General features: G+C 36.8%; 1 long non-coding RNA gene across 2 annotated transcripts in view; it reads right to left on the reverse strand.

Annotated features, from left to right (window-relative positions):
* Positions 1-297: 297 nt before the first annotated feature.
* The window catches only part of LOC149126261 (uncharacterized), a 157,398-nt gene continuing 144,262 nt past the window's right edge, over positions 298-13,433 (reverse strand). For both annotated transcript variants that reach the window (XR_016235789.1, XR_016235787.1), the window contains exons 5-6: positions 1,184-1,198; positions 298-394 (exon numbers count right to left, since the gene is read on the reverse strand). This is a non-coding gene — a long non-coding RNA (uncharacterized LOC149126261). The remainder of the gene's footprint in view (positions 395-1,183; positions 1,199-13,433) is intronic.

Genomic DNA, 13,433 nt, shown 5'->3' on the forward strand with positions numbered 1-13,433 from the left:
GCATGGTACTTTCAATGCAGTTTTATGGGTGGCTCCTTTTCTGTTTTGTTAGTTTCAGTAAAGTACTGCTTTAAATGCACATTGGGATTTAAAACAAAGGAACCTTTTGAGATAAACTAAAAAGATATGTTACTTATTTCAGCAGAGTAAACAGAATATCCATAAGTTGATAAAAATTCACTTATCCCTTTTAAATATGTTTTCAAAACAAGGCATTTGTTTCAGTTCCTCCGGAACCAAATAGTTTTATCTCTTTAAAGATTTTTTTTTTTAAATCATGGAAAATGCTTTCACTTACTCGTGCGCAGGTTTCTATAGAACAGAAGACAGTCTTTTTTTCTCTCTAAATTCCATTTAATAGAGGGGGAGTATTTAGCCTTGTTAGTTTTCTTCGCTGTGTTAAGAAAAAAAAATGAAATCATTCCATGCAGTGAATGCACAAAATAATTACTAATTGTTGAAACTATAACCCTAAGGTGGAAACATGAAATAAGTAGTTCATTGAAATTAACATTGTATTAGAACGCTTTAGTTATAAATCAGATAATACATGATCTAACTTTTCAAGGTAAAAATTTAAGAAAAAAAGATGCACATATCACTATTCAAATGTATTTGTATAAAGACTATTAAAGGCCGGCGCCGTGGCTCACTAGGCTAATCCTCCGCCTTGCAGCGCCGGCACACCGGGTTCTAGTCCCAGTCGGGGCACCAGATTCTGTCCCAGTTGCCCCTCTTCCAGGCCAGCTCTCTGCTGTGGCCCGGGAGTGCAGTGGAGGATGGCCCAAGTGCTTGGGTCCTCACCCCATGGGAGACCAGGATAAGTACCTGGCTCCTGCCACTGGATCAGCGTGGTGCGCTGGCCGCAGCGGCCATTGGAGGGTGAACCAATGGCAAAGGAAGACCTTTCTTTCTGTCTTTCTCACTGTCCACTCTGCCTGTCAAAAAAAAAAAAAAAAAAAGAGACTATTAAAAAGGTATCTTGCTGCTTATGTATAATACTTTATTGAAAACATCCTTGTCATTCACTCTTTGGTTAATCCTATATATGGAGAGAAGCAACTGTAAATGTGCCTTTCATAGTAGCTATAATGGGAAATACAACATAAAGGAACCAACACCCTTTGATTTCTATAGCGCCTCAGTCACTAACACAGTAAGATTATAAAACATACATACTTACAGAATGAATAAAAACCTAGAAAAACGAGAGAGAACATTATAAGTTAGTTAAAACACTCTACTTTTGCAAACTTCTTTGTTGTTGTTTATTGATTTTGGGGACAATAACTTTTTTTTTTGATAGATTTTCCACCCGCAGGCTCACTCTTCAATTGGCTGCAATGACCAGGGCTTCTTCCAGGTCTCCCACATGAGTTGAGGGGCCCAAACACTTGGGCCATATTTTACTGCTTTCCCAGGCATTTTAGCAGACAGCTCTCATCACAGGCAGAGCCGGTCCTTTTAATTATATTTTTGATATTCTAAGACAATACTTGACAACACATGGCTTACAAATTCAGTAAGCACATGTGTAAGAAGAGAGTGGAGTGAAATAATTGCAATCTTTAGAACATAAAAACCACTAACCTAGAATTCTGTACCATGAAATTATTCTAAACATATGAAAGATAAATCAAAACTTCCTTAAACAAAAACTGAAGGAATTTGTTACTAGCAGACCTGTCTTTCAAGAAATGTTAAATGATTTAGAGAGAAGATAGAAAAAAAAATAATATAGTTCAGAAAACAGGTGAAAATAAAGAAGGGAGGAAAACCAAAGAAGAAATAAAAGTTCTTTCAAAATACTAGCAACAATGAATTTCTTTATGTACATCTTAGCTATATATTTGTTAGGTATGTTTAGACAGAAGTAACATTGTTAACAGTAATAACAGAAGAGATGGGAGGGAGAACTAAGGATTAAATACTACACATGAAATGATACAGTATTCTTTTAAATTAGGCATGAATAGTACTGTATTATGTAAGAACCATTAAAGTTTTATAAGAAGTATGACCAATATATAAATAAAGAAGAGAAAATAGACTCATATAAAATGTGGTAACTATTAATCCAGGTATATCAAGAATCCCTTTGCGCATCAATGGTCTAATTACACTAAAGGCAGAGATTATTAGGGTAGAACAAAAGGAAGCAGCAGTATAAATTTCAGACAAAGCAAACTCTAGTATAGATAGAGATTTCAAATTCCTCTACCAAAAAGGACATATCCATTGGGCATAAAATGAATAGGGATATACATTAGTTTCAAGCTCACAGGGAACATTCAAATTACATAAAACAAGAGGAGAACATTTTGAACTAAGTGAAAATGCAAACACACTATGTGATGCGCAAAATCAGTAAAGAGAAATTTATAGGTTAAGAAAGAAGAATTAACAAATAATAATTTTCACCGTGGGAACCAAGAACAACAAATTAAATCTAAAATAAGAAAATACATAAATAGGGGAGAGTTAAAAAATGAATTAAAAGCAGAAAATGAAGAGGAGTCACCAAAAGCTGGTTCTTCGGGTCATCAAAGAAGGAGGTACCTTTCTCTGAAGGGAGGAGAGAACTTCCACTTTGACCATGGCCTTGTCTAAATATGATCAGAGTCAGTGAACTCAGGGGGCTTCCATAGCCTTGGCAGCTCATGACAAGAGCCTAGGGTGATTACTGAGGCCATAAACAAGAGTGTCAATTTGTTAAGTCAACAACAGGAGTCACTGTGCACTTACTCCTCATGTAGGATCTCTGTCCTTAGTGTGCTGTACATTGAGATTTAATGCTATAACTAGTACTCAAACAGTATTTTTCACTTTATGTTTCTGTGTGGGAGCAAACTGTTAAAATCTTTACTTAATGTATGCTAAACTGATCTTCTGTATATAAAGAGAATTGAAAATGAATCTTGATGTGAATGGAAGGGGAGAGGGAGTGGGAAAGGGGAGGGTTGCGGGTGGGAGGGACGTTAAGGGGGGGAAGCCATTGTAATCCATAAGCTGTACTTTGGAAATTTATATTCATTAAATAAAAGTTAAAAAAAAGCTGGTTCTTTGAAAAGATCAATAAAATCCATAATCCTTTAGCTATGCTAAATAAGACAAGAGGTGACACACATTTTTAATATCTAGAAATTAAAGAACAGACATCACTTATATATCAGAAGGATAATGAAAAGAAACACTGATCAATCCTATGCCCACAAATTTCACACTTGGAACAGATAATCTGAATAACTTATGTACTACATACAGACCTAAACAATTAATAGCCCTCCATCACTAGACCCGATGGTTTCATTGATTATTTCTCCCCAAAATTAAGAAATTATATAACATGTTTCGGTAATTCCTTTTAAAAAGAACAGAAATAAAAGTATGTTCTGACTCATTCTTCGAGGTCTGTGTTACCTTAATACTCAAACTAGAAAATCACAAATGTCTCTTATGAACTATTTGTAGATCCAAAGTCTTCAACAGAATGTTAGGGAATAAATCCATAAATTTCTAAGTAGTATTACATACCACGACTAACATTCATCTCTGGTATGCAAACCTGGTTCAACACTTGGATATAAATGAAGATAACCAATTACATGAAGAAGCTAAGGAATATTGTAATACTTAAGTGTTAATTAATAAATTACATGGGAGAACTATATGAGGGAAATATTGAACTACAATAAATGTAAAATGTAGAACTAAAGAAATGAGGTACTCTTTTATTTCTAGGACAATTCGATGTTGTCAAGGTATCAGTTATTACCAGTTTTGCCTATGGATTCAATGCAATTGTAATCAAAATTTAAGGTATTTTTCGTATATCAAATGACAGCAAAGTTTATATTGAGAGCCAAAATATCTAGAACAGCCATAAAATATTAACTGACACTATTTTACTTTAATACAAAGTCACAATATTCAAGAGAGTGGTATTTGTAAAATAATAAAAAAGTGTAGAAATAATCTTTTCAACAATGGTATGTAGAACAAGTGGTAATCAATGTGCAAAAAACCAAAGCTGGACACAGACTTTAAATTTCAATAAAATTAACTCAAATGGAAATTATCTAGGAGATAACACCTTAGAAGTCCTACCTGACTTTGATATAGAAATTTATTGTTTGATAAAACACAAAAGATGTAATCTACAAAGGAAATACATGATGACCCAATCATCACTAAAATTTAAATGGATTGGCCCTGTGAAAGACCATTTCAAGAGAATGAAAAGATAAGCCATAGACCAGGAGATTTTATTTGTAGAAGACCTGTCTGAAGACTGTTACCCAAAAGACATTAAGAAAACGATATGCTTTAAACATGTGCGAAAGACAATATCCAAGTGGCAAACAAGCAGATGAAAAGATGTTCTAAGTCTTACATCATCAGGGAAATGCAAAATTAAACAATGAGATAGCAGCACAGTGTGAGCTTCATATCAAAAAAGGAGCTGAAAATTTGAATCCATACAAAAACATGTATATGGGTGTTTATAGCAACTTTATTCATAATTGCCAAAGCTTGGAAACAACCAATAGGCCCTTCAGTAGGTGAATGGACAGACTGTGCTACATTTAGACAATGAAAGATTATTCAGTGTAAAAAGAAATGAGCCAGGAAAAGTCAAACGGAAACTTAAGTACATTTTAGTAGTGTATATGTATTATATATATGATTACAGCTATATGAAATGCGGCAAAAGGCAAAACAGTACAGACATTTACAAAATGAGTGGTTGCTAGAGGTTTAGGGAAGTATAAGACAGGGATTAAAACAAGAACAAATGATTCTAGAGCAGTGAAACAGTTCTGTAGGAAACTACAAAGATGGATATAGCCATGGTCCAAACCCAAAGAATATACAACACCAGTGGTAAACCTTAATGGAAACTATGGACTCTAGGTGAAGATGCATAATGTGGGTACCTCAGTAGTAACAAATGCACCACTATGATCGAGAATGATCATAATGGGCAATTATGCATATGTGAGGGCAGGTAATTTACAAGATATCTATGTGCTTCTCAGTTTTGCTAAAAGCCTAAAAACTGCACATAAAAGACTAAGTTTAAAGAACAATCTTGGCCGGCACCATGGCTCACTTGGTTAATCCTCCGCCTACATCGCATATGGGCGCCAGGTTCTAGTCCCAGTTGCTCCTCTTCCAGTCTAGCTCTCTGCTGTGGCCCGGGAAGGTAGTGGAGGACGGCCCAAGTGCTTGGGCACCCGCACCCGTGTGGGAGATCTGGAGGAAGCACCTGTCTCCTGGCTTCGGATCGGCATAGTTCCGGCCAGAGCGGCCATTTGGAGGGGTGAACCAATGGAAGGAAGATCTTTCTGTCTCTCTCTCTCTCTCACTGTCTAACTGTCAAATAAAACAACAACAATTTTTCTCTTCTCTCCAAGATCATGGGCCATAGTTCCTCACTGTATGACTTTTTTTTAATTGACTTACCTATGAATCTTTAAAATCCATTGCATCCTTTTTATTTACTTTCCCTATTTTTTATAGAAATGTCAATGGAAACCACTTAATCTACTGACACAAGGATAATTCTTCATATTTGCATATATTGTCACTTTTTAAATATTTATTTATTTGAAAGAGTTATGCAGAGAGAATCTTCCATCCACTGGTTCACTCCCTAACTGGCCACTTTGGCTGGTGCTGCGCCAATCTGGAGCGAGGAGCTTCTTCCAGGTCTCCCAGGTGGGCGCAGGGGTCCAAGGAGTTGGGCCATTTTTCATTGCTTTCCCAGGTCATAGCAGAGAGCTAGATTGCAAACAGAGCAGCTGGGACTTGAACCAGCACCCACATGGGATTCTGGCACTACAGGAAGCGGCCCTACCAGCCACACCACAGCACCAGCCTCATAACTTTCTATATATAATGCTAATGGCTTGCTTGACCTATAAATATTTACCCTAAAATTATTTCTTTTTGTCTCCATTGCTATAAAAATATTCCAAGTATCTATCATTTTTTTCACATCCTACATTAATCCAATAACAAGGCCAGTTGTCTCTGTATAAATATGGATTCCCAAAGATACATTTTATTACTTCCATTATCCCATTATGTGATGCCTTCATAATCTATTGCCTTTGCTACTGAAATACATTACCATCTCACTGTACTCAAAATCTCTTCCACACACAACTGCCAGAGTGACACTTTCTGTGTAAAAGGTAGATAAGTACACTTCCCTGCTCAAAATCCTGCATTGGCCTGCTGTTTACATAGAATGAATGCAAACTTACTGGCCACCAAGATTCTTTATGATTTGACCCCTGTTTCTTCACATTGCATATTCTGGTTTTGACAATGTTTCTTGAATTTCACATGCATTGCTCCCATCTTAGAGACAGACTTGCTTGTTTCTGTATCTTGAGTTGCTTTACTAATCTCCTCATGTCCTACTTCCTCACTTTATCCACATTTCTATACTAATGTTATTTTCTCAATGTGTATTTCCATGACTGCATTGCAAAATCATCTTCCTACATACGCTTTTCTTTCTGTAACCATACCTTGTATCAGATTTCTTTATGATACTTCACTGCTTTTATTAACTCATCTAAACCAACTTCTGTCATATAATCTCAATATTCCTCATGAAAATTAATGATATTCACTGAAGTAGTTACACAGACATGAGAATTGCCTACTCCATAATAACATGGAATGTTGCATTATAATGAAATTGATTTTCAGACTAAATTCTACCAAAGATCCTTTTTTTAAAAATTCACTCACAGACAAGCAGAAGTAGCATGTATGATCATTTTAAACTATGTTTTAACAAAGGCAACTAGAAATACAGCCAGATAGGGAAAGGCCCATTAAAAACCAGATCTATCCTATTAGGAAATAGGACACAAAGTTTGCTAGAGTTTTAGTATATACAAACGTTGCTATATCTCTAAAATATTTTACCTAACCCATATGTCTTGAACGTGTTTAATGTAATCCATAATAGTTCATCAATTAGAGCCCATCAGGGAGGCTAGCATTGTGGCATAGTGGGTAAAGCTGCCACCTGCAGTGCTGGCAGCAGAATATGGCCCCTGAATCCACATGGGAGATCAGGAGGAAGCTCCTGGCTTCAGATTGGCCCAGCCCCAGCCATTGTAGCCATTTGGGGAATGAACAAGCAAATGGAAGATCTCTCTGCCTTTTGTAATTCTGCCTTTCAAATAAATATACATCTTTAAAAAAATGACCATCAGGGTTATTAAAAATGACAGTCATTATTACTGTACCAATAACAAGAAGACAAGAACCATGTGAGTATTTGCCCATAGAATAGGACTTTCTTCCTTTGTGACAGTTTCTGGATTATGAATTTTTCATTTCAACATTTAACAAGCTAGCATATATACATGTAATTTAACATTATTCATTTCAACTTTCAGAAGCTAGACATAAAAACTGCATGGAGTTACCTTATATGCTTTTTTCCCCCTTAATTAACCTCTGAAAGCCTGACTTTGTTCAGCACCTTGAGTAGCATCTAGTACATAATATGTAATTTATTGAAAGACAAATAATAAATGTACATAATGCAGGTTAGATTTAAATAAATTTTAATTCTCCCATAAATAACTTACAAGTAAATCTTAAAATTTAGTGATCATCACTTACATAATCCTCAGATTTGTATTTTTTCTCAGTTTATTCGGGGCTAAAATTAAACTAAGCTTCTAGAAAGCCTCTTGTATTTTTATTTGTTTAAAACCAATTATCTTTCATGTCACCTTCCTGATTTAAACACTTACTCTCAAATCCACTTATTTTTAGGAATACATTATTTATGCATAACTTCAGGAAATAATTCATATTCTCAGTATCATGACTTTGTTTCATAAGTCTATATAATCCAAACTGTGGCCATTGAGGAAGGATGATTAGAAGTAATATTACACAAATAATATCTCTTGTGACATTCTAACAATCAGAAAAATGTCATCTTTGTAAACATTGACCCACCACAACTCTGTCATTGAAATTTCTTCCAAATTTGTTTTTTTAAAGATGTTTTATTTAATTATTTGACAGGTAGAGTTACAGAGAGTGAGAGAGAAAGAGAGAAAGGTCTTCCTTCCATTGGTTCACCCCCAAAACAGTCGCTACGACCGGCGCTGCATCGATCCAAAGCCAAGAGCCAGGCGCTTCCTCCTGGTCTCCCATGCAGGTGCAGGGGCCCAAGCACTTGGGCCATCCTCCACTGCCCTCCCAGGCCACAGCAGAGACTGGACTGGAAGAGGAGCAACTAGGACTAGAACCGGTGCCCATATGGGATGCCAGAGCCGCAGGCCGAGGATTAGCCAAGTGAGCCACAGCGCCAGGCCCAAAATTTCTTCCAAATTTGTAAAAACTCATTTAAAATTAAAGGAATTCTAAGAACCAGATCCTATTTCAAAATGTGATTATTCTCAAAACTTGTATAAATGACCTAAAGAATAGTTTTTCCCCTACCCTCTAATTTGAAATACTACCAATGAAAATTGCACATAGCAAAGAAGTACATGAACTTGTTTCTTCACTTAGGATTTACTAATTATTATATTTGTATAATTTTACACTTTTTTGAAAGGAAAAGAATCTGTTAAGCAATCTGAATACTTTTCATAATAAAGTTAATAACTATTTTGGTATATAGAGCAAAAGAAAAAAAACAGAATTTAGAATGCTTTGTCATGCAAATCATTTGCAATTAATCATTTTAAATTCCTTAACCTACCTCCAATATTATTGGCAATCCCATCCATACACTATGTATTAGACCTGAGACTCTGTCACCAGGAAGTATTCTCATGTTTCTTTTGAACACAGAAATTCTGACCATTTTCTGTTCTATGACTCAGTGGAGCCCACACCGTTGAAGAATATTGTCTACCAGTTTCCTTTATATGAGCTATCAAATTCAAGTGGGTTTGGAGATTATGAGAACTGCATTTTTGAGCATTTAAGTGCTTAATGACCTTTAAAACTATTAGCACTGGGAAATTTTATTACCTTCTTGGGAGCTTGGTGATCTTTTTCATAAATTTGGTACAGTTTTTACCATTTTCCTCAGTTATAATAAAAGTTATTCTTTTCCTGGGCTAGAGACTCATTCATGTATATAAGAGGTTATTGTCAAATCTTTACTATAGATTAAAACTCCCCAATGTTTCCCTTTTTGGAACATGACAGCTAATGTTAATTAAAGCCAAAATCAAATAATTGGTAGAGCTTTAGGTTAAATGATGACTCTTCTATGTGATGGCTCAGATATAAGAATTCCTATAAACTTGGAGAAAACTGATGTGTATATAAAAATGGCTTAATTGCGGGGTGGGGGGAGGACTGGGTAGCAAGTAAAGCCTCTTCCTGCAGTGCCAGCATCCCATATGGGTGCCGGTTCAAGACCCAACTGCTCCACTTCCAACCCAGCTCTCTGCTATGGCCTGGGAAAGCAATGGAAGACGGCCCAAGTCCTTGAGCCCCTGCACCCACACGGGAGACCTGGAGGAAGCTCCTGGCTTTGAATCAGCACAGCTCTAGCCATTTTGCCCATTTATTGAATGAGCCAGCAGATGGAAGCTCTCTCTCTGCCTCCGCCTTTCAAATAAATAAATAAATCTTAAAAAATAAAAGGAAAGAAAAATAGCTTAATTTATGCAAAGTGGTGAAATAATAAGGAAACTGAGTCCTTTATGAGTAATAACCAATTATTAAGGTATTACCATTATCTTCAGAAAATCTGCCATCCTAAATATTTCTTTCTTTTTACTTTTAAATTGAGGACTTCGCACTAGCATTATGGAATAGTATGTTGAGCCACTGCTTACAGCACCTGCAGCCCATATCCGAGTGCCAGTTCAATTCTGGCTGCTCTGCTTTTGAGGCAGCATTCCTGCTAATACCCAGGAAGGCACATGATGGCCCAAGTGTTTGGGCCTCTCTCACCCACAAGCGAGACATGGATAAAATTCTTGGTTCCAGGCTTCAGCTTGGCCCAACCCTGACTATTGCAGCTATTAGTAAATGCAATCTTTCTCTCTCTCTCTCCTGTTACAGTTTTCAAGTAACTAAATAATTTGATGGCATTACACAGTAAAAAGAAATACTCCTGTTTGTATTGAAATTGAGATCGCAAAGGGATAGGACATAATTGCTAGTATATTAATTATGTTGAAAAGACAATGAGAATTCATACATAGGAAAACATGAATGAATTTCATAAACACGTTTGAACAAAAGTCAGATGCCAAACAGGGCATGATTCCACCTAGAAATCATAACAGCTAACCTTCGCAAAGATGGTAATAACATGAAAGATAGATAAGAGGTTTCCAAGATGTTTTTGATCTAGATGAAGTTTGAAAAACATTAATTTTCTGAAAATGTATGGAAATCTACCCTCAGAATTTTTGTACCTTTTGTTTTTGTTACATTTAAATAAAAATCTTTAGATATTTTTGGTAAAAATTTGGCCCAGAATTTAGAAAAAAAATAGTTATACATTTATGTTTATATCCTTATTAATCATTGGAAAGTACACAAAAGAACTTAGGAAGTTACTACAGACTCAATAGAACACAATAGTTTTAACAGTGTACAATGTTAGGACAAGTATAAATTCATAAAGGACAAAGTGTAGTTCTTAGCTTTCTGTTTCAGTCTTCCTTTGTTACAAATTTTGTTTACAAAATATGTCTCTAAGAATCGTTAACCACAGTCAGCTTTGTTTTTCTCCATTGCATGGTCCAAAGAAGTGGCTTTCATTGTCAAAATTATCTTCCTCTTTAATTTTTTGTGTTTTAAGTCTCAAGGAATTCCAGCTCTCCTAGGAAATCATCATTTTCTCTATACTGTCACAACAGATTTGAATCCTAATATTAAGAAAAAAATTCTTCTGTGGAATTTGAACTAAATATTTCCATTATATTTTCAGAATAGCACTAATGTTTTCCCTATTACTATCATATTCCCATATTGTGTACCAAATTAATGGCACACGGGACAAATAATTGTTAAAACACTCAATACCTGGGGCTGGCACTGTGGCACAGCAGGTAAAGCTGCTGCCTGCAGTGCTGCTATCCCTTATGGGCTCCAGTTTGAGTCCTGGCTGCTCCACTCTGATCCAGCTCTCTGCTATGGCCTGGGAAAGCAGTGGAAGATGGCCAAGTCCTTGGGCCCCTGCACCCTTGTCAGGGGGGCCCAAAAGATGCTCCTGTGTTCTGGCTTCAGATCAGGCCAGCTCCTGCTATTGTGGCCATTTGCAGAGTGAATCAGCAGATGGAAGACCTCTCTCTCTCTGTCTCTCTGTCTCTCTGTCTCTGCCTCTCTGTAACTTTGTCTTTAAAATAAATAAATATGCCTTTAAATATATATATATATAATTTTTTCAGACTGTTAGCACATCAGTTGCAAGAAATTTTGTTGATATTTACTAAGTACACCTCACAGTAGAAATAGGAGGAGTATGATAGAAACAGTGCAAAGTCACTAACTTGTCCATGGTTATACGTTTAAAGTAGAGGTGATTAAATATTTCATCTGTGTTCTAACACAGAGACATCAGAGACTGCTATTAAAGCATTGAAAAGAATCTGTTCAAGTGGAATTCTCCAGTGCACAACCATAGAGCTCCTCTTCCTTTACCTTGTATAAGAGAGCTTACCTAAGTTCATTGCTCAGGAAGCCACTTGTGCTATCTCTATAAGTAAATGGCATAAGAAATCCAAAGAACACTTTTGCATTGAAAAGTAAATCTATAGGATCTAAAAGTCACCTCCACACCAAAGTACAACTGAAAAACTCGTGTTATTCCAGGCTTAGATCCTGTAGCCAATCCCCCTATGAATCTCTCTTTAATTTTCTGAGGGCATGTGAAGTAACTGCTTCCTGAGTTCAATTAGTACCATCCATGTTATATATACACACCCTGGACCCTTTCATGTTTTTTCATAATTACACATTTTTATGTTTATTGTTCTTGTATGAGTTCAGATAAAACAGTGACAATGGATGGTTGACTTGCATATAATCAATGCGAACCAAGTGATTATGAAAAAAAGATTAAAAATGATTATGACTAAATGTTAGTTTTCAGTAAAACAACCACAAAAATTAAGATATTCTTAGAACTGTATATATGAAACAGGAAATTCATATTCTTTATGAAAATTTTTAAAAATTATTAAAAAATATAGTGGTTACCAAGATACAAAGAGTTATCAATTATATCATTTAAAGAAATAACATGATAGGAGCCCGGCACCGTGGCTCACTTGGCTAATCCTCCACCTGTGGCGCCAGCATCCCATATGGGCACTGGGTTCTAGTCCTGGTTGCTCCTCTTCCAGTCCAGCTCTCTGCTGTGGCCCAGGAAGGCAGTGGAGGATGGCCCAAGTGCTTGGGCCCTGCACCAGCATGGGAGACCAAGAAAAAGCACCTGGCTCCTGGCTTTGGATCGGCACAGCGCCAGTCATGGCAGCCATTTGGGGGGTGAACCAATGGAAGGAATGCCTTTCTGTCCCTCTCTCTCACTGTCTAACTCTGCCTGTCAAATAAATAAATAAATAATCTTTAAAAAAAGAAATAATATGATAAAAGTATGATTTTGTCATCTCCCTTTTAGAGTTAATAAAGAAACATTTTTCCATATTCTCTCAAATGAAAATTTATTGTTGAGTTGTTTGGAATTTGAGAATCATGTACACTTGCAGAAAAAGGTTATCAACAAGTATTGTTGGCCGGCGCCGCACCTCACTAGGCTAATGCTCCGCCTGTGGCGCTGGCATGCGGGGTTCTAGTCCAGGTCAGGGTGCCAGATTCTGTCCCGGTTGCCCCTCTTCCAGTCCAGCTCTCTGCTATGGCCCGGGAGTGTAGTGGAGGATGGCCCAAGTCCTTGGGTCCTGCACCCACATGGGAGACCAGGAGAAGCACCTAGCTCCTAGCTTCAGATCAGCACGGTGTGCCCGCTGCAGTGCGCCGGCTGCAGCGGCCATTGGAGGGTGAACCAACAGTAAAGGAAGACCTTTCTCTCTGTCTCTCTCTCTCACTGTCCACTCTGCCTGTCAAAAAAAAAAAAAAAAAAAAGTATTGTCCATGCTTTATGTGCTAATTATTGGGGAGTGATCTTTCAACATATAGTGACACATGATACATAGTTTTGTAAAGTTAGAGAAAAATAATTAGATTGTAGACAAATATATATTTTGTTTTTGTTTTTAAATGAGTGTAAATAGGGATAGACGTTTGTCTCAGCAATTAACATACGGCTCCAGATGCCTACACCCCATATGGGAGTGTGTGGTTTGAGTGCTGGCTCCATTTCTGATTCATTTTCCTGACATATTGCAACCTGGGAGGCAGAAGGTGATAGCTAAGGTACTTAAGTTCCGGATACTTATGTGGGAGTCTCA

The sequence above is a fragment of the Oryctolagus cuniculus genome, chromosome 6 (assembly GCF_051225735.1).
Source record: "Oryctolagus cuniculus isolate XC-2025 breed Fujian yellow rabbit chromosome 6, ASM5122573v1, whole genome shotgun sequence".
In the NCBI taxonomy this organism is placed as follows: domain Eukaryota; kingdom Metazoa; phylum Chordata; class Mammalia; order Lagomorpha; family Leporidae; genus Oryctolagus; species Oryctolagus cuniculus.